Consider the following 27,351-nt stretch of genomic DNA (forward strand, 5'->3'; position numbering starts at 1 on the left):
TGAAGCAGGGGCTCTCTGAGGCCCCCTCAGCTCAGCTCACTGCCTTTGGGATTTCTGTATGCATGGGGAAAGCTATTGTATTCTGAAAGATGGAGATGGAGTTAGAACCAAAGCCCAGCCCAGAACATGTCTTGAGCTTTCAAAACACCATTCTCTTTAAACTCATCTGAAAGCAGAGAGCTGGGGCTGCGACCAGCTCTGATGGAGATGGATGCTTTCTGGACCTCCTAGACAGAGCAGGAGCCCAGTGAGAGGGTCTGGCTGCTCCCACCCAGACACCCCAGAGAAGGCTGGCATGGAGAGCAAGCTTCATGTTGCCGGGAACGCTTGGAGTTTTCCTAACCGGGTCCTGGGCTGAGTGTGGGCTGGGGTGGAGCCCTGCCTGGAATTAGTGATGCGCCCTGAGATCTTGGGACCAGCCTTCGTGGTGGCGGTGAGGCCGACCGAGGACATTCCCCCGCCCCCACCCCCCGGTCCTCTCCAGTCTTGGCCCAGAGAACCAAGGCTCAGGGCTTGTCTGGCTGGTCCTCATTTTAGCCCCAGCCCAGTAACCCTTCATCAGTGGATCCTGGAGAAAAGGGCCTGGCTTGGCTCACACTTGAGGAATGTTTGCCAAATGTGTTAGTTGCCACTAAAAGCTTGCAAACTAGGGTGCAGGATGCCATGGGGCTTGGGCTGGCCAGAGGATATGCTCTTTAGAAGTTCCAGAAGTTCCCTGCCCATTGGGAGCGAGGAAGGTCCCTGCAGAATCCGAGGCAAGCCTGTGCTGGGGCTAGGCCAGCTTTCCCTCTGGCGGGCCCCTCTGCTCTGGGGGAGCTGTGTGTTCTCTTCTCCTCTGGCAGCTTGGGAAAGACCAGAGGCCCTTTCAGGGAAAGGAGAAAGAGGAAACGGGCTTGAAAAAAGCGGCAGTGAAAGCCCAATTCTGAGCTTCAGCTGCCGACCTAGGCCTGGAGTACAAATGCATTTTCTACTCAGAAGAACGTGGAGTGTTCTAAAAGGTTGTTTGGGGGCGGGGGGCACCATAGAGGCTCAGAGCTTCAGCGTGTGGAGGATCTTAGAGACGGGCTAGTTTAGCACACACACACACCCCCCCCCCCCATTTTGCTGGAAGGCTAATTTGAAACAGAATGGAATCTGGCTGGGGCTGGGATGCTTTTTTCTTCAGAGGCCCCATTTCCTGAAAGAGTGTCCGATTTTACCCATTCACTCGTTGCACTCCTTGGTGCGTTTTAAAGAAAACTCAGGGGTCTCATCTGGCGTCTTTGAAAGTAACAGAGCGTGCGGTTTGCAGGGTGTTTTCAGCTTGGAGCCATAATTTCTGTTTGTTCATCTAAAATGATCGCTCACCACAGGCTTATTGCCAGGTTTCCCTTTGCACGTTATCAGGCTGGGCTTGTGAATGGCTGAGGGAAGCCAGAAACAGGAAAACTCAGGAAAAGCCTGTGTGAAGGCAGGGGCTGGTGTGGTCTGGGAGGGTCGGAAGGTCGAGGTTGTGGTCAACAGGCCTGTGGTTAAGGGTGAATGTCTGAGTCCCTGCACAGGGAGCCTCACTGCTGAAAGACCTGGGCTGGGCGTCTGGGCAGGGCTGCGGGAAGGCTCAGGCCCGCTGTAGAAGCAGCTAAGGCTGCCTTAGGATGAAGGCACCTGGGCTCGTCAGGGAGGGCTCTGGAAGCTTAGGGAAGAACAGACCTAGAAGAGGGGTCAGCCAGCCTAGCAGAAAAGGAGCAGAGAAACAGACAGAGAGACAGAGAGAAAGCAAGTGGCACTGAGGTGGGGCCTGAATTAAGTTATAAATTTGGGGAGGGGCCCAGGACGCTGCCAACTTTGATCTCATTTTCTGGACAGGCCTTTGGGTTACTTCTTAAACCTGCCACCCAATCACCAGAGAGTTAGCGCCTTCTGATAGAAGCAGCTCTTGATTCTTGAGACATATGCAGCTGGACTTGGGGACAGCACACGCTAATTGGGGAGTGGGGAGGGGACGTACACATGCTGGTGGAGGAGACCCAGGTCTCTCTGGGAGGCAGAGTCAGGGAGAAGACAGTCAGGGCTTCTGGCTCGTTGTGGGGTGGGGGGCAGTGTCTGTCTTGTTCCCTCCGTGCCTTTAGTTCCCTGTCTGGGCACCAGGCACACAGAAGGCACTCATTACTTAACTGAATGAACCCATGGAATGCTCTTCTCTTGAATCCCCAAGTTATCTGAAATTTTTCTTCGTTGGGATTTAAAACTAATGGAGAATATTTGCCTACCTTGTGCTTTCCCCTATGGGAAGGATCTTCTGTTGGTGTGACACAGGGCACTGAGGCACTGTTTTGGAAATGATCTCAGCATAAAGACCCTCCATGTGGGGAGGAAGGGAGGCCGGAGGAGGGCCCACCTGGCTGTGGGATGCAGAGGGTAGAGGGTGGACTGGAATTCGTCCAGCTCTGCCCACTGTGGCAGGGGTCAGGATGAGAGGATACATTAGTAACCTCCTGAACTGCACTGGGTTTTTCCTCTAGGTGACAGCTCGGGGCTTGTGTCCCAACCCAGCAGATGACCAATGGAGGGAAATAAAGTGGAACTGAAACCGTACCCCTGACAAGGTTTAATCTTTGAAATTGGGTACTCCGGGAAGCTACGGGTTGCCTTCCTTGGACAATTTCAGAGCCCGTCTTCCTGGTTGTGGAAAGGGTGCTTCGCTCAGAGAAATCTCACCTCTACTCCCAGCTCTTCGCCCCCAGAAAGCCCCCCAGCCTCTCCTGGGCTTGGTTTTGGAAGTGATCTTTAACCTTACTCTCCCACTATAAGCCCTTCCTGGAAGGCTTGGTACAGTCTTCCAGAGACAGGGATGGCTGAGATGACCTCTTCACCGTTTGTGCATCTCAGGACGGTCTAAACATTTCCTTTTCTTCAGAGGCCGTCGGAGTCGGAGTTAACTCCGCGTGGGCGTGATCTCCTTGTAGCTACATACCCTCCTAATATTTGAAAAATCTGTGCTGGTTCTTACGGCCTCTAGATCTTGTATTTATTTTCCTTGGTTCTGTCTGAAAAGGGCACATCGGTACCCCCCACCCCCCAAAGCTAGGTCCTCTGGGCTAAACTCAAGCACCTCTCCGCTCTAGAAATGGCTGATTTTCTTCCCGCCGTCCCTACCAAATTATTTCTTCAATCGTCCGCCCCCGGCCCCGCGTGCGGGGCGTTCCGGCACGCAGAAGCCCGGCCGTGGGGGACCCGGCGTTGCCCCCTCTGCGAGAAGTTGGTGGGGAAGCCTCAGTTTCTCCACGCACGCTCTGGGCGGCGGGTGGCAGGCCTAGGGGGCCCCGGGAGGGGACGCGCGGGCGGCGGGGGTGTGGGCGGGGACGCCTCCCGCCCGCGCTGCCCAACGCGACCCGCCCCGCCGGGCCCGACGCCGGTCAGTCCGGGCGTCGGGGGGCCCCGGGGCAGCGCCGCGGGAAGGGAGCGCCGGGAGGGGGGGAGGGGGGAGTCCCGCGGCCGGGCCCCTCTGGGAAGGGCTGGAGGCGACGCGGGGAGGGGGCCGGAGGAGGAGGGAGCGTTCCCGCAAATCACATGATTTTCCCGCTTATATAAATCACAGCTTGTTTTTCTCCACTGGCTGCAGACTTAAAGGTGCAGTGTCTTCTTTCTCTCCCCAGGACCGGGTGCCCCGGGGCGGGGGGCGGGGGGCGGTTCTGCCGGCCCCTGAGCTGCACTGGAGGGGGCTTCACCCGCGAGGGTGCCAGGGCTCCCGGTGTGGGGAGCACCCCCCCCCCATCCATCACCACCCCGAGGACGTGTCGTTTTAACTGAAAACCGGGGAAGGACCTGGAAATTCGATCACCCAATGAGCAGGCAGTCCCGGGGCGGGCGAGGTCGGTCAGAGACCTCTCTGGAGACCAGGTGGTCCTGAGAGCGCTGACGCCCAGGATGCCTGTGAGGGATCTTGAGCCGAGGGGTTAAGATGAAACTGGCTTGTGGGAGATCTGTGTGGCCATAATCAGGCTTCTAAGGCTGATGCTTTTTATTCTCACCAGCCCTGGCTATTTGTTTGAGGCTAACATATGTGGGGGAAAAAAAATCAACACAGGTATTAAACACCTACTATCTAAGTATTAGGCACTGCAGGGAGAAACCAAGACCCGTTAGTCTTCACCTTCAAGTGCTGTATACTCTTTGGGCGATGAGATACAGACTTGGGAGATTTGAAATAGCACTGGTCCATTTCAGTGCTGTTCCAGGCAGCAGGCAATTACTGCCCCTTGAATAGTACAGATAATGAGTGGTGCAGGCTTCCAGGGAGGGCTGGGAGAAAGCAGGAGGGAGGAGGAAGGAGAGGCGCAGCCTGTGGGGGCCCCGGGGGCCATGGGTGGGCCTGGGAGGAAAGGAGCTGGTGTTAGGATGTTGCACAGGGGGCAGTCCTTTTGGATAAAGGGAGGAACTGGAGAATGGAGGAGTAGGGTCAGAGGCTGGAAAGCCCTAGGGGTCAGATGCGGGCAGCCTGGAGTGCAGGCCTGGGCAGATGTGGTTTGACAAAGGCATTGTGGGATCCTCTGAAGGTGCAGGACAGGTAGATGGTGCCAGGCGTAGGCAGCCTAATCTGGAAGCCCTGAAGGAACCAGCTGGTAGCTTCTGCAGAAACCAGGCAAACACAAAGGTTCACAGTGCTAGGATGTTAAGAGAAAAAGTGGAAATGAAAAGTGAGAGGTAGGAGATATTTTTAAGAAGGAATGAAGGTAGTCGAGCGATTGTTTATTTGGGAAGGAAAGAAATGACCAAAAGTGATGGCGATTTTGAGCTTGGGAGGCAGGGAGAAGCTACAGGCTACCCTATAGCTCTATAGAGCTATCATTTGTAAGGACAGTGGGATCTTAACTGGGAACTGTCCAGGGGGCTGGAAATCAGGACAGAAGAACAGCACGGAGGAAATAACCAAAAGGATGAAAGAGCTACTACAGATCTGAAAGGAAGCTAACAGAAAGGGAAAAAGAGAAAGAGGCCAGGGAACACCCACGTTTAGGAGGAGGAGCCGGTGGCCAGGCAGTGGAGGGAATATGCCCTCACCTTGGTGAGTAGAGGTTCTACCTGAACTTGTTTACTCTCTCTAAACCTTAGTTTTCTGATCTGTAAAATGGGGATGATAATACCTGCATCGTATTCTGTTTGGATTAAAGGAAACGTAGGAAGCATCTCACACATGGTACGTGCTTGGCACATTGCAAGTGCTTAAAGCAAGTATCCTGCTCTCTGCACTTCTCTCCATTCTTGGCCCCTCCCTCATTTCCCTGAAGTGGCAGGCACTGGAGCAGAGTATAGTTCTCTCTTTAAAAATGTAATTGGGTTGCTGTTGCTCTTGTTTTTCTTCTTCTTCTGCTCCCTTCTGCTTTCTTCCCCCTTCTGCTCCCCCCCCACCGGTCCTTGTCCTCTGGTTGTTGCTGATTCTCCTTTTCCTTCTAGAAGAAACACAGTTTTGCTTGCATGACTAATCATTTGAACCGGATATACCTTCCATTAATAAAGGAAGGAAATAATAAATTTGTTTCCTAAGGGCCTCTTAGCTGAAGATGACTATTAGCTCATTTGATCTTTCCAGCAGCCTGCAAGTTTCAGGAGGGTAGGAATTATGAGGTCGCTCCCCACACATGTAGCTGAAAAAATAGAATGCTTGTTAAAAGTTTTGTCGTTAGGTTAGAGAAACACCTGTCTATCTATACGGTTAGGTCAAAGATTTCCGAACTTTTATTTTTAGGCTCTTCTTTGTGGAAGTAGTTTTTACCTGGCAGTCAAATAAAACAGATACAAAAACTAGAGTTCTGGCTTCAGTGGAGTGGGGGAGGTTCTGAGTGTCCATGGCTCGGCTCTGCTCCCACTCCTGGCCCCCTGGGCCTGTCTGGGCAATGGGACTTTGCTTCTGGGACAACCCAGAAGCACTTAGAGCCTCTTTCTCTACACACAGCTTCTTTCTCTTCCTTTTTAGCTACCAACTTCCTGACTTCAGAGGCCAGGCTGGAGCCCAAGAAGGCTTTGTGGACCTGTGGCTGTGCTCATCACGTGAGCCACGTGTAGTCTCTGATGGCGATGCCAGCAGCTTGGCCCTGCCTTCGTTTTGGAGGCTGGGGGTGTGGGCCAGCTTAGCAGGACCAGTGCGGCTCCGGCTCCGAGGCAGAGGGCCAGTTTGCCCTCTCTGGTCAGACCCTAACAACAGCATCCCATGTCACCAGGGCTTGGGAACTACCTTGGCTGGGGTGTACTGGCCTGCTCTGCTAATGTGCTTTGGGTCTTTATTTCCTCTTTGAGTGTGTTTCTTGAAAGGCAAACTCTTTGGTATAAAAAAACCCCAACAGTTTATGGTTTTTAGAATGTTGACTTGAAATAAATCAGATATTGGTGACATGAGCTGCAGATAGTTATGTAAAGCTGTGAAAGAGCCACAGATAATGTACTCTAACTGCAATACTAATTATTGTCCTGTACAAAGCAGCCACCGGTCCGGTAAGAGTCATCTCTCTGAGTGGTATCAGTTCCCCAGGAGATAAGCATTATAAAAATGATTAAAAGAATTTCGTATGATTTTTACCATTAAAATAAAATCTCAGCAAACCAACATCCTAATCTTATGCTGTTATTTATTTTTCCCACTGCTTTATCTATTTATTCGCATTACAAAGGTAATACACATTAATGGTAAAAATAGAGATGGAAATCATTCTGAAGGGTGTAAAATGAAAAGTCCCCTCTCATTACCCATTCTTATTCCCCTGAGATGATTGAAGTTAATGGTTTCTTGTGACCCAGAAATTTTTTGTTAAACGTGTGTATGTGTACAGCCAATCTAATATTTTTCCACAAATTGTTTAGTCCTACATTTTTTTTTCACGTAAATATATATATGTTGACATACAGGCCTATCTCATTTTTAATGATCATCTAGCTCTGGTGTTTCATTGAATATTGCATATAATATTCCCAAATTGTGTTGCTTCCATTTCACCCCCTTATAAGCTGCTACAAAAAGCATCTTTGTATATATGGTTGCACACTTGTGCATGTGCTAGTATATATAGAAGATAAATTCCTAGCAGTGGAATTAAGTGAAAGTATATATACATTAAATTAAAAAAAATTATTCTGTACTACTTGAAACATAAACAAAGAAAAAGACATAAAGAATAAAAAGAACTTAAAAAACAGCATTGTCCTCACAGGGAAATGTTCCTTTGTACAGTTATGCTTGTCATCCCTTCCAAAAAGGATGCCAAAAAGGACGTCAGGATCCTGAATTGGTATTTATTATTTTCATGCAATGATTGGAATGTTTTTACACGGTATATTAAGGGTACTTTGCTGTATATATTCTTCTGAGACTTGCATCTTTTCCTCAGTATTATATTTCTGACATTCTTCCATCTGTATACCATTTTTGAGTTAATTCCCTTTCAGTACCAAATAACTTCAAATTACATGAATATACCACAACTGATGTATCCATTTTCTTAATGGACAGTAAGGCTGTATCAGTTTTTTTCCTGCTATAAACAATGGTGCTATGAACATTTTTTAGGCATTTATTTTTAAGTAATCTCCACCCAACATGGGGCTCAAACTTACAACCCCGAGAACAAGAGTGGTGTGCTCAACCCATGAGCCAGCTGGGAGCCCCTACTATGAACATTCCTGTGTGTCTCTCTCTGTTGTCAGTAGGTGGGGACTTGTGTCGGGTATTTATTTGCCTAGGAGGGAATGGTTAGTTCTGGGAATAGGAGAATCTTCGAAGATTTCAGAAGTTGTTCTTCAACATGGTTTTACACTCTTAACCTTGTCTTCAGTTTTTCCACATGTTCACTAACACTTGGTATTGTCCAGCCTTTTAATTTTTGCATATTTGATAGCTGTGAACTATAGTTTTCATTTATATTTCTCTGTTCACTAGTGAGATTGGGCGTCTTTCATATATTTTGTGGCTGTGCATGTTTCCTCTTATGTAAATTGCTTTTGCCCAGTTTTTTCTGTTGGAGTGTTTGTCCTTTCCTTGTTGACTTACAGAGTTTCATTATATGTTGTGCTTACTGGTCTGTTATGAATTAAATAATATCTGTTTCCCAGTATGTGTCTTTTCACTTTTTTTTTTTTTTTTCAAAGATCCACCCCCACCCCATTACTTTTTAGTAGTCTCCATTCCAAGCATGGAGCCCAACTTGGGGGCCTGAACCCATGACCCTGAGACTGAGACCTGAACTGAAATCAGGAGTCGAATGCTTAACCGGCTGAGTCAACCAGGTGCCTCTCGAAGACCCCATTTTTAAAAAAGATTTTACTTATTTGAGAGAGAGAGAGAGAGAGTGCATATGCATGAGGTGGGGAGGAGCAAAAGGAGAAGTAGACTCCCTGCTGAGCAGGGAGCCCCACGTGGGACTCAATCCCAAGACCCTGGTACCATGACTTGAGCCGAAGGCAGAAGTTTATCCAACTGAGCCACCCAGGCGTCCCTCAAAGACCCCATTTTAAAGTAATCTCTACCTCCATTGTGGAGCTCGAACTCACAACCCCGAGATCAAGAGTCCTACACTTTACTGGCTGAGCCAACCAGACACATGAATTGTTTTCTCACTTTTTAAATGGAGATTTTTGATGGGCAGAAATTGACTTAATGTAGTTGAATTTTGTATTTAGATTTTCAGTATCGTTAATCGCCCAATTTATACTTCTGTCAATAGTGTACATGACTGCCTGTTTCTTCCCACTTCTGATGACTGGGTATTACTGGTTTTAATTTTTGTTAATCTGATATTTATTTAATATTTGTTAATCTGGTGTCTGGTTGTTTTGCTTTGTCTTAATTAAGTGAACCTGAGTATATTTTCACGGGGGTACTGGCCTTTTGCTCATTTTAGTTTTCATTTTTCAAATGGGTAGTTTGCTTTTTCTTAATTTATGTTCCTGATGGATTTGTAGGAGTTTCTGAATGTTAAAGAAATTTGCCTCTGTTCCGCCAAGTGTGTGGTTGGATGCTGTGTGCCCTCAACTGCATGCAGCCTGTTGATGACCAATTGCGGAAACCTTGGCCTGTATAACACATTTACCGTCTTTGGTCCTTGAACACTTGGCCATATTGAGCAACAAAGTAAAAAGCTGTTTTTGGAGACTCAAAGCCAGTGCAGTTCTGTGTTAAGTAGGGAGGACTGAGGTAGTGTGTGTGTGTGTGTGCTCGTGCTCCTGTGGGTGTCCATCTGATGGGGAAGCATAATAAATATGAAGACTGGGGAGGAAGTTTGAGTTGGGGCATCTGTGGTGGGGCTTATAATCTTGTTTCTCAAATTGAATGTTGCTAATGCCTGGATGGGTAAGTCCAGGTGTTTTGGGGTGGTAGGGAAAGTAAGGGAATTGAATAGTTCTGGGGGTCTAGCATGGGCCAGGCATAGTCCCGGGGAGGCATTATGAGGTGGGGTAGAGAAAGCTCTGGAAAGCTACCCTGGTCTGGGTCACATGGCAATAATCGGCCAAGCTAGAATCCAGCTTGGGACCAGCTCACTCCCCAGTCCAGCTAGGCAGTATACTAATGGTCCTACTGTGATTAGGCTCAATTAGGGGAGGACTTGGATTTTATAAAGAGATTTGTCAGAATCTTCTAACAAGAGAGTAAAATTAGGACATATTTTAAATAGATTGTCATCTCAACAGTGAAATGTCACATTTCTATGTTTTAATGCTAGTAATTGGCTTAAGTAGTCCTTCCAGGAGGACACAGGTAAATGAACAGTAATTGTAATTGGACTCTACTGAAAAAGAGCAATAGCCTTTTTTTTTTTTAAATTTTATTTTATTTGACAAAGATCACAAGTAGGCAGAGAGAGAGGAAGGGAAGCAGGCTCCCTGCTAAGCAGAGAGCCCGATGCAGGGCTCGATCCCAGGACTCCAGGATCATGACCCAAGCCAAAGGCAGAGGCTTTAACCCACTGAGCCACCCAGGCGCCCTGAAAAAGAGCAATAGTCTTAATAGTTCTCTTCTGAAAGAATGTTCAACATAGAAACCAGCCAAGATTCTGTTTTCCTTCCTTTTGTGATTGGTAGAATTTGGATGACATTAAACTTTCTCTTCACTCATTTTTTCATTCAATGACTATTCACTAAAGGCCTACTTTGTGCCATTTTGCTAAGAGCTGAGAGAGTGAACAGAATAGACCAGGTCCTGTCCTCATGGAGCCGAAGGTCTAGTAGAGAGGATAACTGATAAACAAACAAAAAACCCCCACCAACTCTCCCAAGTACTATGGAGGACATATACAGGTGTTGTGAATATGGAGACGGACTTTAGATGGGGGAGTCAGGGAATGTCACATACATTTTGTGGATGATTGGGCGCTAACATATATTTTTTGGTTAAAAATACCTCCTGTAATCAGCCTCCTTACAATTAAAAAGAAATTTTATTTATCTTAGGGAGAGAGAGAGTAAGACACAGTATGAGCTTGGTGAGGGGCGGAGGGAAAAGGATCTCAAGCGGATTCTGTGCTGAGCACAGAGTTGTTGTGGGGCTTGATTTCGGGACCCCAAGATCCTGACCTGAGTTGAAATCAAGTCAGACGCTCAACTGACTGAGCCACCCAGGTGCCCCCAAACAGTTTTCTTTTAGCACAGGAGAAACAGCACCAGTCGATGAAGAAGAAAAGCAGGGCATGGAATTATCTCTTCTGGGGGCTACAAAATTAAAATAAGGATGAAGTTCCCTGGACAGCCTCTCCTGCTCAGTTCTTCTGAATGAAAGTACCACATGCCCCTAATGCAGTCTTTTATACTGTCTGGGTGTGAACCATGCTTTTTTGTTTTCTTTTGTTTTTGTTTTTTTAAGATTCTATTTGAGAGAGAGAGCAAGCAAGAGAGAATGAGCAAGAGAGAGCAGGAACAGTAGTAGGGGAGGAGCAGAAGGAGAGGGAGAAGCAGACTCCCCGCTGAGCAAGGAACTCGGTGTGGGACTGAATCCCAGGACCCTGGGATCATGCCCTGAGCCAAAGGCAGATGCTTAACCAACTGAGCCACTCAAATGCCCCGGAATCACGACTTCTTTCTTTCTTTCTTTTTAAAGATTTCATTTATTTATTTGAGAGAGAGAGAGAGATCACAAGTAGGCAGAGAGGCAGGCAGAGAGAGAGTGGGAAGCAGGCTCCCTGTTGAGCAGAGCCCCATGCTGGGGCTCCATCTCAGGGCCCCAGGATCATGACCTGAGTGGAAGGCAGAGGCTTTAACCCACTGAGCCACCCAGGCGAACCCTGGAATCATGGTTTTTGATGGAGATTTCTTACTTGGGGTAAATAACTACCACTCAACTTTAATGGGAGGGCCTGAAAGCCTTCACGGAGAATTTAAATTCCAGAGGTCTGTCCAGAACCAACATGAAAAATCCCTCTCCTGAGTTTGCTGCCCCTCAAGATAATGCAGCTTCCTCAGTGGGTTTGGAGGGTTTGCTTGCTATATCACACCTGCCACTCCCCTGCCCACATGCTCGTCCGTGAATGACAAAGGCCAGGGAAGAGGACATGGCATAAATGTTTTCTTGGTCCAGCAAACCTGTCTCCTGCAGGGACTGTCTTCATTCACAAGACTTTCATTTTGGTTGTTAGTGCCACGATGACAGTGCCAGGCTTTCAAGAATGTAATTTGATGATCATGGTTAGGATTCACCACCCATCTATCTCCAGGGATATTTTGAGGGGGGACTTTTAGTGTGCTTGGCTTCTAAATATATTATTTTCTCTAAAAAAAAAAATCACCAACACACCTACTAAAATTAACGCTAATTCTCTGGTCTCACCTAAATTCTCAATCCACTGTTAAATTGCTGGTTCTTTTATTTGGGCTTGAAGAGGACCTCGCTTTCTAACCATTAAAAAAAATCTTAGTGGTTCTTCTTTTTCCCTCTAGTTCCTCTTGATAAGCAAAGTAACTTATAGCTCTAGACAATTTCCAGGTTTTTGGCTAGTCACCTGTCAGAGAGATTTTACTTTTCAGGAAGAGGAAATAAAGGAAAACTGATGTATATTAAAGTGCACCTGATCTAAATTAAATCTGCCCCCGTTAAACTGGTGTTTGGGGTCCATCTGGTGGCCAGAAGGTCTTACCACAAGTCGTGTCTTCTTGTTGCCCTCTTGTGGCCAGAGTTGGTATGACACCATAAGAATCCTCCCCCTGCCTTAGGATTAGCGAAATGATGGTAAAATCAGGAAGAAGTGAGTTAACAGTTAGTTTACGTGACACCTATAATGCAGACAGAGCTCAAAGGTAAACTAGTAGAATACTGGCACGGTATCCGTGGTTGCTGCCTACTGCCCTCAGAAAATCCAAATTTACAATTTTGTGTGAAATGGGGTGTGAATATATGATGTATTCTCAATTATTAATTTTTGATCTTTAGCCTGTGCCCGAATCACAGAACTTTAAAGCTGGAAAACATTTTAGATATTAGTCAGCAAAATTTTATTGAATTTTTTCTATTAGTTTCTATACTAGTGATGTTAGGGACTGAAGATGAATTAGGTATGTGTAAGCCTTGTCCTTAAAGGGTTAAAAGTCTGATGATAAAGATAGTTAAATAAGTAAATGCCATGCAGTGTGCAACAACAGTGGAAGAGCACGCATGCTGTGAGGACACAGATGCAGAATGGCCACCTCTACTTGGAAGTCTGTGAGGCCTTGGAAGACAGGTGGAAGCACTTCATCTTCGTCTTGCAGAATAGGGAGCTTTACAGGTAGGCTGGATGAGGATGGGGATGGAAGAGGGAGGCCTAGGCATTTGGAAAGCTCATCCAAGAAGGTGGGGTTGCGCTGGGTGTCCAGGTACTTGCAAATATGATTGTAGCATATGGTGCGAGGTGCACTGTATTTGCTCCCTAAATCTGTGAATGCATGCATGAATGATGATGGTGGTGGTGGGAGTGGTGAGAGAGGAGGGTGACGAGGTTAGGTGGTGGGCAGGTCATAACACTAAGGAATGTGACTGTGAGGCTCTAAGAGCTGAAGGAGGCTGAGCTGGAGGGCCACTAAAAGTTTTAAGCAGCAAAGTTAGAAGATCAGACTTCTGGTTTTAAAAGAATTTGGGTAGAAGTAAGAAGGAGGTAGAGAACTAATTAGCAGGCTACTATAATAATTCAGTGTACAGTGATGAGCACTGAAGACAGTGGAATTGGAAACACTGAGGGAAGAATGGGTTTGAGTACTACTTTTTATATTTTTTATTTTTCCAGTTTTATAGCAATATAATTGACATATAAGTTTATATTAGTTTAAAGTGTACAACATAGTGATTCATGTAGATGCTATGAAATGGTGACTACAATAAATCTAGTTAACATCCATCACCTTCCACAGTACAATTTTTTGGTCTTGTGTTAAGAACTTTTAAGAGCTATTCTTTTAGCAACTTTTCAAATATACAATACAGCATTGTTAACTACAATCATACTGTACATTACATGCCCAGAACTTATTTATCTTATTACTAGAAATCAGTAGCTTTGGATCACCTTCACCTAATTCCCCCACCCCCCATCCCCCCCCCCCCCCCCACCCCCCCCCCCCCCCCAGCAACCACCAATCTGATCTTCGTTTTTATGAGTTTTTTTTTTTTTTGATTCCACATGCAAGTGAGATTACATGGTATTTGTCTTTCTCTGCCTGACTTATTTCACTTAGTATAATGCCTGCAGGGTTCATCCATGTTGTTGCAAGTAACAAGAATTTTCTTCTTTGTATGCTACATAATATTCCATTGTGTGTGTGTATGTGTGTGTGTGTATCACAATTTCTTTATCCATTCATCCATCCATCCATCCGTGATACTTAGGTTGTTTCCATGTCTTGGCTATTAGGAATAATGTTACAATGAACATTGTGGTGCAGATATTTGAGATTGTGATTTTGTTTCCTTCAGTATATATCCACAGTGGACTTGCTGGATCACATGGTAGTTCTTTTCTTAATTTTTTGGGGAACCTCCATACTGTTTTCCTCAGTGTCCATACCTCTTTACATTCTCACCAGCAGTGCACAAGTGTTCCCTTTACTCAATCCTCAACACTTGTTAGCTCTTGTATTTTTGATGATAGTCTTTCTAACAGGTGTGAGGCGAAATCTCACTGGTTTTGATTTGCATTTTCCTGATGATTAGTGATGTTAAGCATCTTTTCTTGTACCTGTTGGCCATTCATATATCTTCCCTGGAAAAAATGTCTATTCAGTTTCTCTGCCCATTTTTTATTTTTTATTTTTTTATTTTTATTTTTTTTAAATATTTTATTTATTTACTTGAGAGAGAGACAGTGAGAGAGAGCATGAACGAGGAGAAGGTCAGAGAGAGAAGCAGACTCCCCATGGAGCTGGGAGCCTGATGCGGGACTCGATCCCGGGACTCCAGGATCATGACCTGAGCTGAAGGCAGTCGTCCAACCAACTGAGCCACCCAGGCGTCCCTCTGCCCATTTTTTTAAGAGAAAAATTTTTTTGCTACTTAGTCATATGAACTCTTTATATATTAGATATATATATATTATTAGATATATCTGGTTTGCAAATATTTTCTCTAATTCCATGGGATGCCTTTTTATTTTGTTGATGGCTTCCCTTGCAGAAGTTTTTTAGTTCGATGGGCTCCCACTTGGATTATTTTTGCTTTTGTCATCCTTCCTTTCATTGTCAAATCCAAAGAAATCATTGCTAAAACTGATGTCAAGGAGCATACCCTCTATGCTTTCTTTTAGGAGTTTTGTAGTTTCAGGTTTTACACTCAAGTTTTAAGTCCATTTTGAATTGATTTTTGTGGATAGTGTAAGAAAGTGGTACAGTTTCATTCTTCGGCATCTGACTGTCCAGTTTTTCCAACACCACTGAAGATCCTTTCCCCATTGTATACTCTTGGGTTCTTTTGTCATTAATTACTTGACTTAGTGTGCATGAGTTTCCTTCTGGATTCTCTATTCTGTTGCATTGTTCTATGTGTCTGCTTTTATGCCAGTTCCATACTGTTTTGATTACTGGGTACTTTGTACTATGGCTTGAAACCAGGAAGTATGATAACCTTCAGTTTTGTTCTTCTCTTTCAAGATTGCTTTGGGTATTCAGGGTCTTTTGTGGTTCCATACAAATTTTAGTTTAGTTTTTTTTTTTTTTTTTTGTATTTCAGTGGAAAAAGCCATCAGAATTTTGATAAGGATTGCACTGAGTCTGTAGATTGCTTTGGGTAGTATAGACGTTTTAACAATATTCTTCCAATCCATAAGCATGGACTATCTTTCCATTTGCTTGTTTCTTCTTCAGTTTCTTTCATCGGTATCTAATAGTTTTCAACATTCAGATCTTTCATCTTTTTGGTTAAATTTATATATAGGAGTTTTATCCTTTTTGGTGCAATTGTAAATGGGATTCTTTTCTTAATTTCTCTTTCTTTTGTTTTTTTATGAGTGTATAGAAACACAACTTATTTTTGTATATTGATTTTTATTCTGCAACGTTATTGAATTTGTTTATTAGTTCTAACAGGTTTTTTGGGTGGATTCTTTAGAGTTTTCTATATAGAATATCATGTCATCCTCAAATAGAGGTTACTTTTACTTCTTCCTTTCCAATTTGGATGCCTTTTATTTCTTTTTCTTTCTTAATTGCTCAGCTAGGACTTCCAGTACTATGTTGAATAAAAGTGGCAAGAGCGGCATCTTTGTTTTGCTCCTGATCTTGGGGAAAAGGTTTCACCTTTTCATCATTGAGTATAATGCTAGCTGTGGGCTTGTCATAGATAGTCTTTATCATGTTGAAGTTTATGACCTCTATATCCACTTGGTTAAGAGTTTTTATCATGAATAAAACTTTTATTTGAATTTTATCAAATGCTTTTTCTGGATCTATTGGGATGATCATATGATTTTTTCCCTTCATTTTGCTAATGTGGTATATCACATTGATTGATTAACAGAAGTTGAACCATTCTTGCCTCCCTGGAATAAATCCCACTTGATCATGGGATGGGGCTTGGGAATGAAGAGTGGGCTGAGACCTGGGGACGCCATGAGGAACTGTGATGAGGTGAGCAGAGGCAGAACCAGGTTTTTTGGGGCTGAAGCATTTACAGTTTGGGGATCCTTTAAGAAAAAAATATGCAAAGTTATGTACAAAATTGCTCATTTAGATACCTGTTAAATCACAACCAATTCGTAATGCTTTGGAGATTCAGAATATTTTCTTCTGATAAATTTCAGACAGTTTTCCAGAACTTCATGGATAAATCCTTTCTGATTGGAACCTGGTTCACCTCCCCACCAAGATCCCTCTACAGCTTCTGGCACCTCCCACGGGCCCACAAGTAAGGGGTCCAAAGGCTGCAGCTTTGTTAGCCTCCCTGTGAATCACCTTTGGAGGTGACTAGGGCGTGGGGTGATGGTACGGTACAGATCAGAGTTGAGATACAAGGATTGGAAGAAGGAATTCTACACATTGCCTAAGGATAAATAATAAAGGGAGTGGGGGCAGAGTATGGGGAGATATGATGTTTTATTTTTCAGATCTTGTAAACAAACAAACAAACAAACAAACAACAAACACTACATCGAAACAGCTGTGTTTAAGCGTGGTGTCTCCCTTCCCACGGTGAGCTCGAGTAGCTGAGTAGGTGTTGGGCTGAAGAGGCCCCACCATCTTGTCTCCAGAGTCACAGAGATGGTTTAATGAAAGGAATACCTGGAAACTCTGAGTTTTGAACATGAATTAGTCTATTAGTCTTTTAATTTTCTTTATTGCAAACACATAGAAGAAACAGTCATTTGTGTACCTGTGAGAGGCAGAGGCAGAGGGAGAGAGAGAACAGAGAGCTTGTAAGCAAGCCAGGGTTCACTATCTGAGTAATTTTTTCCTTGTAACTTTTTAGGTTGGCTGCTAAATCTTGTTTTAAACTAAATATAAAAAAATCACCTATACTGATGAAGACAGTTATTCTAAAAGCCATTTTATATTTGGTTATTTCTCTAAAAGACAAGGATGTTATGAGGAAATATCTAGGGCAGATTGCCTTTACAAAGCAGACAGTTTAAGGTGGTCTAGGTCTAGAAAAGCCTAACCTTTTCCTCTGTAGTGCAACCTCCCTCCCTGCGTGTCTGTATGTTTAATGATAGGCAGACTGATATTCTCTTAAGAGACCTGTGAGCTGCCTGGAACTGAAGGTCTGGCACAAAAGGTGAAATCCCTTAGAAGGGAGAGGGATGAATGATAGTCCTCATGATAAAACCTCATGAACAGAGTTGATTGATGATAAGAAAACAGAAGACATGTGTGAGCAGACAAATTTAATAAGCCTTGGACACAGCTTACTTGCAATTCACAGAAATGTAGTAACACATCTATACTTTTTAATCAATTTTGTGAATGTATTTATCAGACTTCAGCAGGTTGTTACCTATCAGACTTCAGCAATTTAGAGCAACTTATTTTATTAGATCCCTTCTGGATGGTAGCTGTGGGACTTAATTTTTTTTAAAAAGGGAGAAAGGCAGAGTGATGGGAGATGACAGTCTGGCTTGAGGAGCCGGAGAAGTGAGGTGCTGCTGCGGCCCAAGTACATCAAGCCTTTAAGTGGGGAGCGTGAGTGGCACTTGACTAATGAGTAACAGAAGGAAGACTGCGGAAGCTGTTGACAAATATGGACTCCCACACTTTTTGCTGAGGGGCACCTTGCACGGGGGCTAGTCACCAGCCTCATCTTCTCTGTGCTCAGAATGGAGCAAGTCACACAAACGTGGGTGGAAAGCTGTGGCAGGTAGAATATGGCTCCCTAATCCCTGGCATCTGTGAGTATGTTAAATCATACAGTGAAAAAAGACTTTGTGGAGGGAATTAAAGTTATGAACCTTAACAGAGGGAGATTATCCTGGATTATCCAGATGGGCTTAATGTAATCCCATCGTAATCACATGAGCCTTTCAAAGTGGAAGAGAGAGGCAGGAAAATGAGTCAGAGAGATGTGATTGAAGAGGCAGGGGAGACAAAGCTTGAGAGGGACTCAAACCTTGGCTCTGAAGTCAGAGGAAGGGGACCATGAGCCAAGGAATGTGGGCAGCCTCTAGAAGCAGGGAGTAGCACTCAGATGGCAGCCAGCAAGGACGTGGGGACCTGTTGCTCTACAACTGCAAGAAACAGAATTTTTCTGACAGCCTGAATGAGCAAGGAAACAAGTGGCCCCTAGAGCCTCGAGAAAGGGATGCAGCCCTGCCCACACATTGGTGAGACTGTGTCAGGCTTCTGACCCATGGAGCTAGACGATAACACACAAGTTTAAGTTCACTAAGTTTATGGTCATTTGTTACAGCAGCTAGGACACTACTTAATTTCTCATGTCTGTGGCCCTTTACTTTTGGACCGCCATGGGCCCCTGAGGAGAACCTGAGGAGAGCTACAGATCTTCTCTCTAGAAGAGAGAGAAAACTGAATACAATTTCACACAAAACTGAATACAATTTCAAGCTGTTCACGGACGCCCCAAAGCACGTCTTATGGACCCAGGTGAAAACCCTTTGCAGATGATAATGTTCAGAGGAGACGAGCAGGGTAAAAGGAGGCTTCCTAGTGTTAAGTCTCATCATCTCCCACCCAAAGCTATCCCCGAACCTGGGAGAGCACTTAGCTAGGTTGTACTGAGCTAATTCAGTTTTAATGATATGAATTTCCTAGATAGTGAAACTGAATGAATCATCTCAGCCTGATCTTTTACTGATGGGCTCCATGAAATGAGGTCACACCACTGAGTATGACAGGCAGTTTTCACCAGACAGCTACTGATATCTAGTGATTTGAAGATCACTCCAAAAAATTAAAATGTAAAAGTCACTAAGAGTAGGTATTGATTTTCTCCCTAGAGAATATGCACAGGAAAAAACCCCCATTGTTCTTAGTAAATTTAATTTACTAAAAGTCAGTGACAACATTGTTTTGGAGAATATTAATGTTATGTAGACTTCTCATTTGTTTAGAGCAGTCCTGTCCAATGGAAATATAATGTGAGCCACTTAGGAAATTCCAATAGCCACATCAAAAAAGGTAAAAGGAAAAGGTGAAATTAATTTTTTTAAAAAAGATTTATTTGACAGACAGAGATCACAAGTAAGCAGACAGGTAGACAGAGAGAGAGGGGGAAGCAGGCTTTCTACTGAGTAGAGAGCCCCACACGGGGCTCGATCCCAGGACCCTGAGATCATGACCTGAGCCGAAGGCAGAGGCTTAACCCACTGAGCCACCCAGGCGCCCCAAGGAAAAGGTGAAATTAATTTTAATAATACATTTTATATAAGCTGATCAATCTAAAAAACTATTTCAACATGCAATCAATATAAAAATGTTAATGACATATATTCCATTCTTTTTTTTTTTTGGTCAAATTAAGTCTTAGAAATCTAGTGTGGATATTACACTTACAGTGCATCCTCAACTGGGACTAGTCATATTTCAAATTCTTACTGACCACACATGAGTAGTGGTGACCATATTAGATGGCCCAGGCAGAGAATAAGGAAGCACTGAAATTGAATTTTTAAAGTGTAAACATTATGTAATTAAATATATATATATACATATGTGTGTGTGTGTGTGTGTGTGTATGTGTGTATATATATATATATATGAGAAGCCTCAGGCTCTTACTAAGTAGAGGAATGATTGTCACTTGCTATTCCCTTTGATCTATACACAGTGACACCACCTGGCAATAATATATGAAGCAAGAAAAAGAAATATTTTTTCAGCAAATTTTCATTTATCTGGTTGACCCAAAGAAGTAGTATGTGACCTTCTCTGTTCATAACAGGTCTTAAATACACATGATTAATTTTTCCCATTAAAAATAGAATTTTAGTATTGGAAAAGACTTCTAAAATCATTTACTTTTTAAAGTGAGGAAGCATGGGGCGCCTGGGTGGCTCAGTGGGTTAAGCTTCTGCCTTCAGCTCAGGTCGTGATCTCAGGGTCCTGGGATCAAGCCTGGCATGGGTCTCTCTGCTCCGCAGGGAGCCTGCTCCGTGCCGCCCCCCCCCCCCAGCTGCCTCTCTGCTTGCCATCTCTGTCAAATAAATAAATAAAATATTTTTAAAAAATTAAAAAAATGGGGCACCTGGGTGGCTCAGTGGGTTAAAGCCTCTGCCTTCAGCTCCAGTCATGGATATATATGGTGGTTGTGATTTTATTTTTTATTAAATATTTTATTTATTTGACAGAGAGAGAGCGAGAGAGAGAGCGAGCACACAAGCAGTGGGAGCAGTAGGCAGAGGGAGAGGGAGGGGGAGAAGCAGGTTCCCTATTGAGCAAGGAGCCTGATGTGGGGCTCAATTCCAGGGCTCTGGGATCATGACCTGAGATGAAGTTAGATGCTTCATCCACTGAGCCACCCAGGTGCCCCTATGATTGTATTTATTTTTATTTTTATTTTTAAAGATTTTATTTATTTATTTGACAGAGAGAGATGACAAGTAGGCAGAGAGAGAGGAGGAAGCAGGCTCCCTGCTGAGCAGAGAGCCCGATTCGGGACTTGATCCCAGGACCCTGAGATCATGACCTGAGCCGAAGGCAGAGGCTTTAACCCACTGAGCCACCCAGGCGCCCCTGATTGTATTTTTTTTTAAATGAGTAAATTGCGAAATGTTGGAGATAATCTAAATATGTACACATTGGAGAGAGACTGAAGATTCATAATAGAGAAATATACACATAATAAAGTACTAGGCAGCTTTTATAGAGTGACTTTCAGGATTTACTGCTCAGTGAAAAAAGCAAAGAGCAGAAGAGTATATCATATGCTACCTTTTGGGTAAGGAATGAGGATAAATAATATACATGTATCTGCTCACTTTTTACAAAAATATATACTGAAAGAATAAAGCAAAAATTAATGAAATTTGCCTACAGGAGAGAGGGGACAGAATGGAGGGGATACAGGAGAGAATGACGATTCTCTGGATAAGCATTTGTATATAGCTTTGACTTGTGGAACCATGCTAATATTTTACATACTTATAAAATAAAGTAAAATCCATAAGTTTGGGGGAGAAATTCTAAAACTGAATACAAACAGAAACAAGGAAACTGAATTGCACATCAAATGGATAATCAAATAGAATAAAAAAGAACTTATTCTAGTAATGTTTGAATGTAGTACCTTGAGTATATATATATATATATATATATATATATATATATATATATATTTCCTCAGTCTAAATACAGAAAAAACCTGCAAAGAAATCCTGAACTCCACTTAACAGGTTTATTTCTATTAGTGGTACAGATGTAGCAATTCTGGAACTATTTTGTATATAATATAGTATTGAGCAAATAAGAAACCATACCGATACTGCTGGGAGCCAGAGTTCTCAGTTTTGGAGAGAGGATATACCAATATGGAATTTGGGAAGGAGGACGAACACTTAGGTGCTGGACTGGTAAAAATTCAGGCTTTTTTCTTTCTTTAAAACAAAACGAAAACTACTTCCTAGGTATATCTGGTGAAAGAGTGTGGAGCAATGAAGAGATCTGCTTCCTAAATCTTGGTATCCTTTTTTCTTTTTAGAACATTTTTTAAAAAAGATTTTATTTATTTATTTGACAGACAGAGATCATAAGTAGGCAGAGAGGCAGGCAGAGAGAGAGAGGGAAGCAGGCTCCCTGCTGAACACAGAGACCGATGCGGGGCTCCATCCCAGGACCCTGGGATCATGACCTGAGCTGAAGGCAGAGGCTTTAACCTACTGAGCCACTCTGGCACCCCTTTTAAACATTTTTTTGTTAATTTGACAGAGATCACAAGTAGGCAGAGGCAGGCAGAGAGCGGCTGGGGGGCGGGGCGGGGGAAGCAGGCTCCCCACTGAGCAGAGAGCCCCATGAGCTGAAGGCAGAGGCTTTAACCCACTGAGCTACCCAAGTGCCCCTAAACCTTGGCTTCTAAGAACATTACCTTCTAAAAGAAACTGAGGGCTTCTTGAAGTGTTGACTATTCTGTGGCTAAGGCAAGGAAATGCAACAAGGGCCTGGAGCACTTGCTATGCCAGGAAGTAAGGAAGCCAGTTGATGGGCCTCCTCTGGCCAAACCAGGGATAATTTGAGCATCAAAATGAGCAGTAATGTGAACGGACTAGATCTCCTTGAACAAAAAAGACTCCATGAATTCATACTGACATTGAAAACAAGCAGGTAAATATCACAAAGGGCAGGGAGAAGGAAGGCTTTTTATGGTAGAATGCCAAGTAATCAATGTAGGAGGGATGGCAAGAGTTAGAAAATCACCATTTATGTGTTTAGCATAGTAATAATCTATTTAGGCAAGAATCATCAGTGGGTGCTAAAAGTTGGTTGTAGAAAATTTACTGGGGAACAGGATATTTATATAGCCTCAAAGTATATATCTACCATTATTTATTAAAAAGAAACAGAAAAACAAGACAAATCTAGCTGAAACCACTTCCTCTGAGAGATCAAGATTGAAAACATCATCACAAATAATACAAGCTGAGGTGTCTCTTGAAGTGATGGACATATATTGCTTGTGTAGTGTTTCTGCCCCAAATGTATAATCTGAATGGAGGCATGAGGAAGTAACGGGAACAGAACAGTGGTCCTGTATTCTTTAAAAATGTTACTGTCATGAAAGACAAAGAAAGGCTGAGGAATGGTTTCAGATTTAAAGAGACTAAAGAGACATGATGATGATGTTATAAAAAACAAACAAGGGCACCTGGATGGCTCAGTCAGTTAAGCACTCAACTTGATTTCAGCTCAGGTCTTGTTCTCTGGGTCATGAGTTCGAGCCCTGCATTGGGCTCCATGCTAAGTATAAAGTCTACCTTAAAAAAAAAAAAAAAAAAAAAAAAGGAAAAACTCCACACAAAGATGTTATTAAAAAACAAACAAACAAAATAAAGAAAAATAAAGAAAAAAAGAAAAGGGATGTGATAACTACATGAAATATGTGGTTCTGGAATGGGCAAAAAGATTTCTCTAAAGGACAATACTGCAAAAATTAGTAAAATTTGAGTATGGACGACATTAGATAATAACATTGTCTACATGTGAATTTTCTGATTTTTATAATCGCTTTGTGTTTGGGTAAGAGAATGCCATTATTCTGTTTTTTTTTTCCTCTTTTCTTTTCCCTTTTTAAAAAAATAGTCTCCATACCCAGCATGGAGCGCAATATAGGCTTTGAACTCACAATCCTGAGATCAAGAGCTGAGCTGAGATCAAGAGTCAGACCACTTAGCTGCCTGCACCCCGAGGATGCCATTGTTCTTAGGAGATACATGTTGAAGTACTTGGAAAAGAGGGTCATAAACTTCTGCAACTAAGTCTCAAATCAAAATAAAACCTGAAAATTTCCAAATGACTATAATTTCTTCTTGAAAAATATAAAATACTAGACCTTTCTATGGAGGTTTGAGGCCTGACCCCACATTTTCCCATCAAATGGATTTTCTTTGGCTTCTTCTTCAGTTATAGGGGTAGATAGAAAAGTAAAATTGTAGTATAATGCATCTACTATACTTTTTAGGCTAAAGGTAATAAAGTCTATATCCTTTTTTAAGGAAATGGGACATTTTCCAAGGTACTAACTTCTCCAAAGTTAGTCAGACTCTAGTCTGACTCTAGTCAGACTCACTTGGTTACGAGAGAGAGAGAGAGACATTCAAGCTAAAGTGATAATTGCAGCAAGGGACACAAAATTTCCTGGCATGCTACACATAGGACACATACTGGGATTAGGCCTCAGAGAGGCCAGAGCTGAAGAGTGGCTGTGGATTTAAGTAGAAATATGTGGGCCTTAGCTCTGTGCTTGGGATCAATGTGATTGGGTGACACCTTACACTTATCTGTGTCCAACTAGTCAGCCTAGGGATGGGCTGCTCTTTTTTTTTTTTTTTTAAGATTTTTATTTATTTATTTGACAGAGAGAGAGAGATCACAAGTAGGCAGAGAGGCAGGCAGATAGAGACTGGGAAGCAGGCTCCCTGCTGAGGAGAAAGCCCAATTTCTCGATCCCAGGATTCTGGGATCATAACCTGAGCCAAAGGCAGAGACTTTAATCCACTGAGCCACCCAGGCACCCCGCGATTGGCTACTCTTGAATCAGGCATGTACTTTTATCATGATACTCTTGACTGAAAGTAATAGAAAATCCAGTTCAAAGTCATTTAAACATTTGCTATCTTATGTAACAATAAAATGGAGATAGGACATGTCCTCAGTGACCTCATCAATGGCCCAGATTCCTTCCATCTTTTTGTTCTGTCTTCCTCGGCATGTTGGCTTTTCCTCTGGAGTCATGAAAGCTGCCACAGCTTCAGGGGATAACAGGACCAGGAGACAGAAAATGAACTATCCTATCTTGCGTTCCTGTCTAAGAGCAAGGAACAACTTTCACAAAAGGCATTCAGCAGACTACCCTTTGGTATCTCATTGGCTGCTGTTGGCAAGGGAAATGGCAGTTATCACAACTGACTGGAACTGATCAGGATTAATCCTCTTAAGGCTTAAGGCTAACTACAATTTTCATTGTATTTGGACACAGATATCTAAACACATAAATTTTCCATTTGAATGAAAAAAGGGAAAAGGGGACTGATATCGGATATACTGCCACATTCCTTGGCCCAATCAGTGATTATGATAGTAGGTAGTTATATTGTCCAGTAAACAGCCTTTTAGGGAAAGGAAATCTGCAAAAAACAAGTTTTCTTAGAAGACGTGAGCTGTCAAGTAATTATTGGCATTTCTCAGATGTTAATTTTGCCACATTTCTTAACTAGCGATGACGGTAATTATCTGATAGGTACATTATTTTACTTATTTCATTTGATAAATAATATTTTTTGTTATATTATATGCATATACAATACTTGTGAAAAATTTAAACCATAAACTAAGAAAATAATTGCAGTTGTAAAGAGGAATGAAGAATATATATATTTACTACAATGGAGTGATATTCAGGTCTACTGGTAAATTAAAAAAGCAAGGAGGAGGGGCTTCTGGGTGGGTCAGTTGGTTAAGCATCTGCTTTTAGCTCAGATTATGATCCCAGGTACTGGGATTGAGACCCGAGTTCCTGTGTTGGGCTCCCTGCTCGGTGGGGAGTCTGCTTTTCCCACTCCTTCCTCCCCCCGACTCATGCTCTGTCTCTGTCTCTCTCTCTCTCAAATAAATAAATAAAATCCTGAAAAAAAAGCAAGGAGAAATTTGAAATTAAAAAAAAATTCCCTTTACAAGAGCATCAAAAAGAATACTTGGAAATAAATTTAGCAAAAGTATAAAACTTATACTCTGAAAACTACAAAATGCTGTTAAAAGAAATTAAAGAAGACATAAGTAAATAGAGAAACATCCAATACTGATGGATTGCAGATTTAATATTGCTAAGATGAATGACAATACTCTCCAACTGATCTGTAGATTCAATGTAATACCTATCAAAATCCCAGCTGGCTTTCTCTCAGAAATCGACAATTCATATGGCAATGCAAGGGATTAAGAGTAACTAAATAATCTTGAAAAAGAAGAACAAAGTTGAAGGACTCATACTTCCTGCGTTCATACTTACTGTAAAGTCATAGTAATCAAGACATTGTGGTACTGGCAAAAGAACAGATATATAGATCGATGGAATAAAATTGAGAATCTAGAAATAAACTATTACATTTATGGTCAATTGATTTTATTTTAACTTAAAGATTTTACTTATCTATTTGACTAAGAGAGAGACAGCCTGAGAGGGAACACAAGCATGGGATGGGGGAGAGGGAGAAGGAGGCTTTCCAGGCAGACGCTTAACGACTGAGACACCAAGGTGACCCTAGTCAATTGATTTTCGAAAGGGTACCAACACAATTAAATCAGAAAAAAAAAAAAAAAAAGAATAGTTTTATCAACAAATAGCACCAGGACAACTGGATATTCACATGCAAAAGGATTAAGTTAGACTCCTACATACATAAAATTCATAAATATGAATCATAGACATAATTGTAAGAACTAAAATTGTAAAAGTTGTGGAATAAAATATCCGAATAAATCTTTGTGGCCTTCGGTTAGGTAAAGCCTTCTCAGACATGATGCTAAAAAGAGTACCAACAAAAGAAAGAATAAGTAGATAAATTAGACTTTAACCAATAAAGGACACTCTCAAGAAAATGAAAAGAAGTGGTGCCTGAGTGGCTCAGTGGGTTAAGGATCTGCCTTCAGCTCAGGTCATGATCCCAGGGTCCTGGGATTGAGGCCCATGTCGGGTTCCCTGCTCAGTGGAGAGCCTGCTTCTCCCTCTCCCTGTGCCTCCCACTTCACCTGCTTGTGCTTACTCTCTGTTAACTAAATAAGGAAACAAAATCTTAAAGGAAAAAAAAAAAAGAAAATGAAAAGAAAGCAGAATGGGAGAGAACATGCTCAAACCACAAGTTGGTAAGGGACTTGTACCCAGAACATATAAAATAAACCTCTTATAATAGCAACTGAAGACAAATGACCCAATCGATACATGGGTGAAGGATTTGAACAGACATTTCTCCAAAAAAAATATACCAGTGGCTGATAAGCACATGAAAAGATGCTCTACATCATTAGTATTAGGGAAATTCAAACCAAACTCAGTGAGATACTGCTTCACTCCCATTAAGATAGCTATTAGAAAAAGGATGGACAATAACAAGTGGTGACAAGAATGTGGAGAAACTGGAAACCACAATGCTGGGGAGAAAGGATGTAAAATAGTGCAAGCTCCTTTGGAAAACAGTTTGACAGTTCTCCTAAATGTTAAACATGGAGATACCATATGACCTAGCTGTTCCACTCAAGAGAAATGGAAGGGTAAGTCTATGCTACACAGATGTTCATAACAGCATGATTCTCACTAGCTAAAGAGTAGAAACAACCCAAATGTCCATCAACTAATAAATGGATAAATAACATGTGGTATACCCACATAATGGAACATATTTAGCAATAGAAAGTAATGAAGTACCAATACATATACAACATGAACGGACCTTGTAAACATTTGGTAAATAAAAAAGCCAGACTCAAATACTGCATATTGTATGATTCCATTTACATGAAATAACCAGACCAGGCAAATTTATACTATAGAGACAGAAAGTAGATTAGTGGTTGCCTATGGCTAGGGAGAATTGGGGGGCCATAAGGGGATAATTAAAGCATGAAGGGTATTTGGGGATTATGAAAATGGTCTAAACCTGTAGTCGTGTTGCATAATTTTGAGAATATATTAAAAATCATTAAATTGTATACTATATATTTTTTAAAGATTTATTTGTTAGAGAGAGAGAGCCTGAGAGCCCGCATGCAGGTGGGGAAGGGCAG

The 27,351-nt window shown here is 42.6% G+C and overlaps 1 long non-coding RNA gene across 2 annotated transcripts in view; it reads left to right on the forward strand.

Moving 5' to 3' along the window:
* The window catches only part of LOC132020788 (uncharacterized), a 33,804-nt gene that overhangs the window by 3,162 nt on the left and 3,291 nt on the right, over positions 1–27,351 (forward strand). Inside the window, exon 3 of one of the 2 annotated variants that reach the window (XR_009405084.1) lies at positions 5,954–6,563. The exons of the other annotated variant lie outside the window; for it this stretch is intronic. This is a non-coding gene — a long non-coding RNA (uncharacterized LOC132020788). Of the gene's footprint in view, positions 1–5,953; positions 6,564–27,351 lie in introns of those variants that run through there. 2 annotated transcript variants of the gene reach the window in all.

The sequence above is a fragment of the Mustela nigripes genome, chromosome 6 (assembly GCF_022355385.1).
Source record: "Mustela nigripes isolate SB6536 chromosome 6, MUSNIG.SB6536, whole genome shotgun sequence".
NCBI lineage: Eukaryota > Metazoa > Chordata > Mammalia > Carnivora > Mustelidae > Mustela > Mustela nigripes.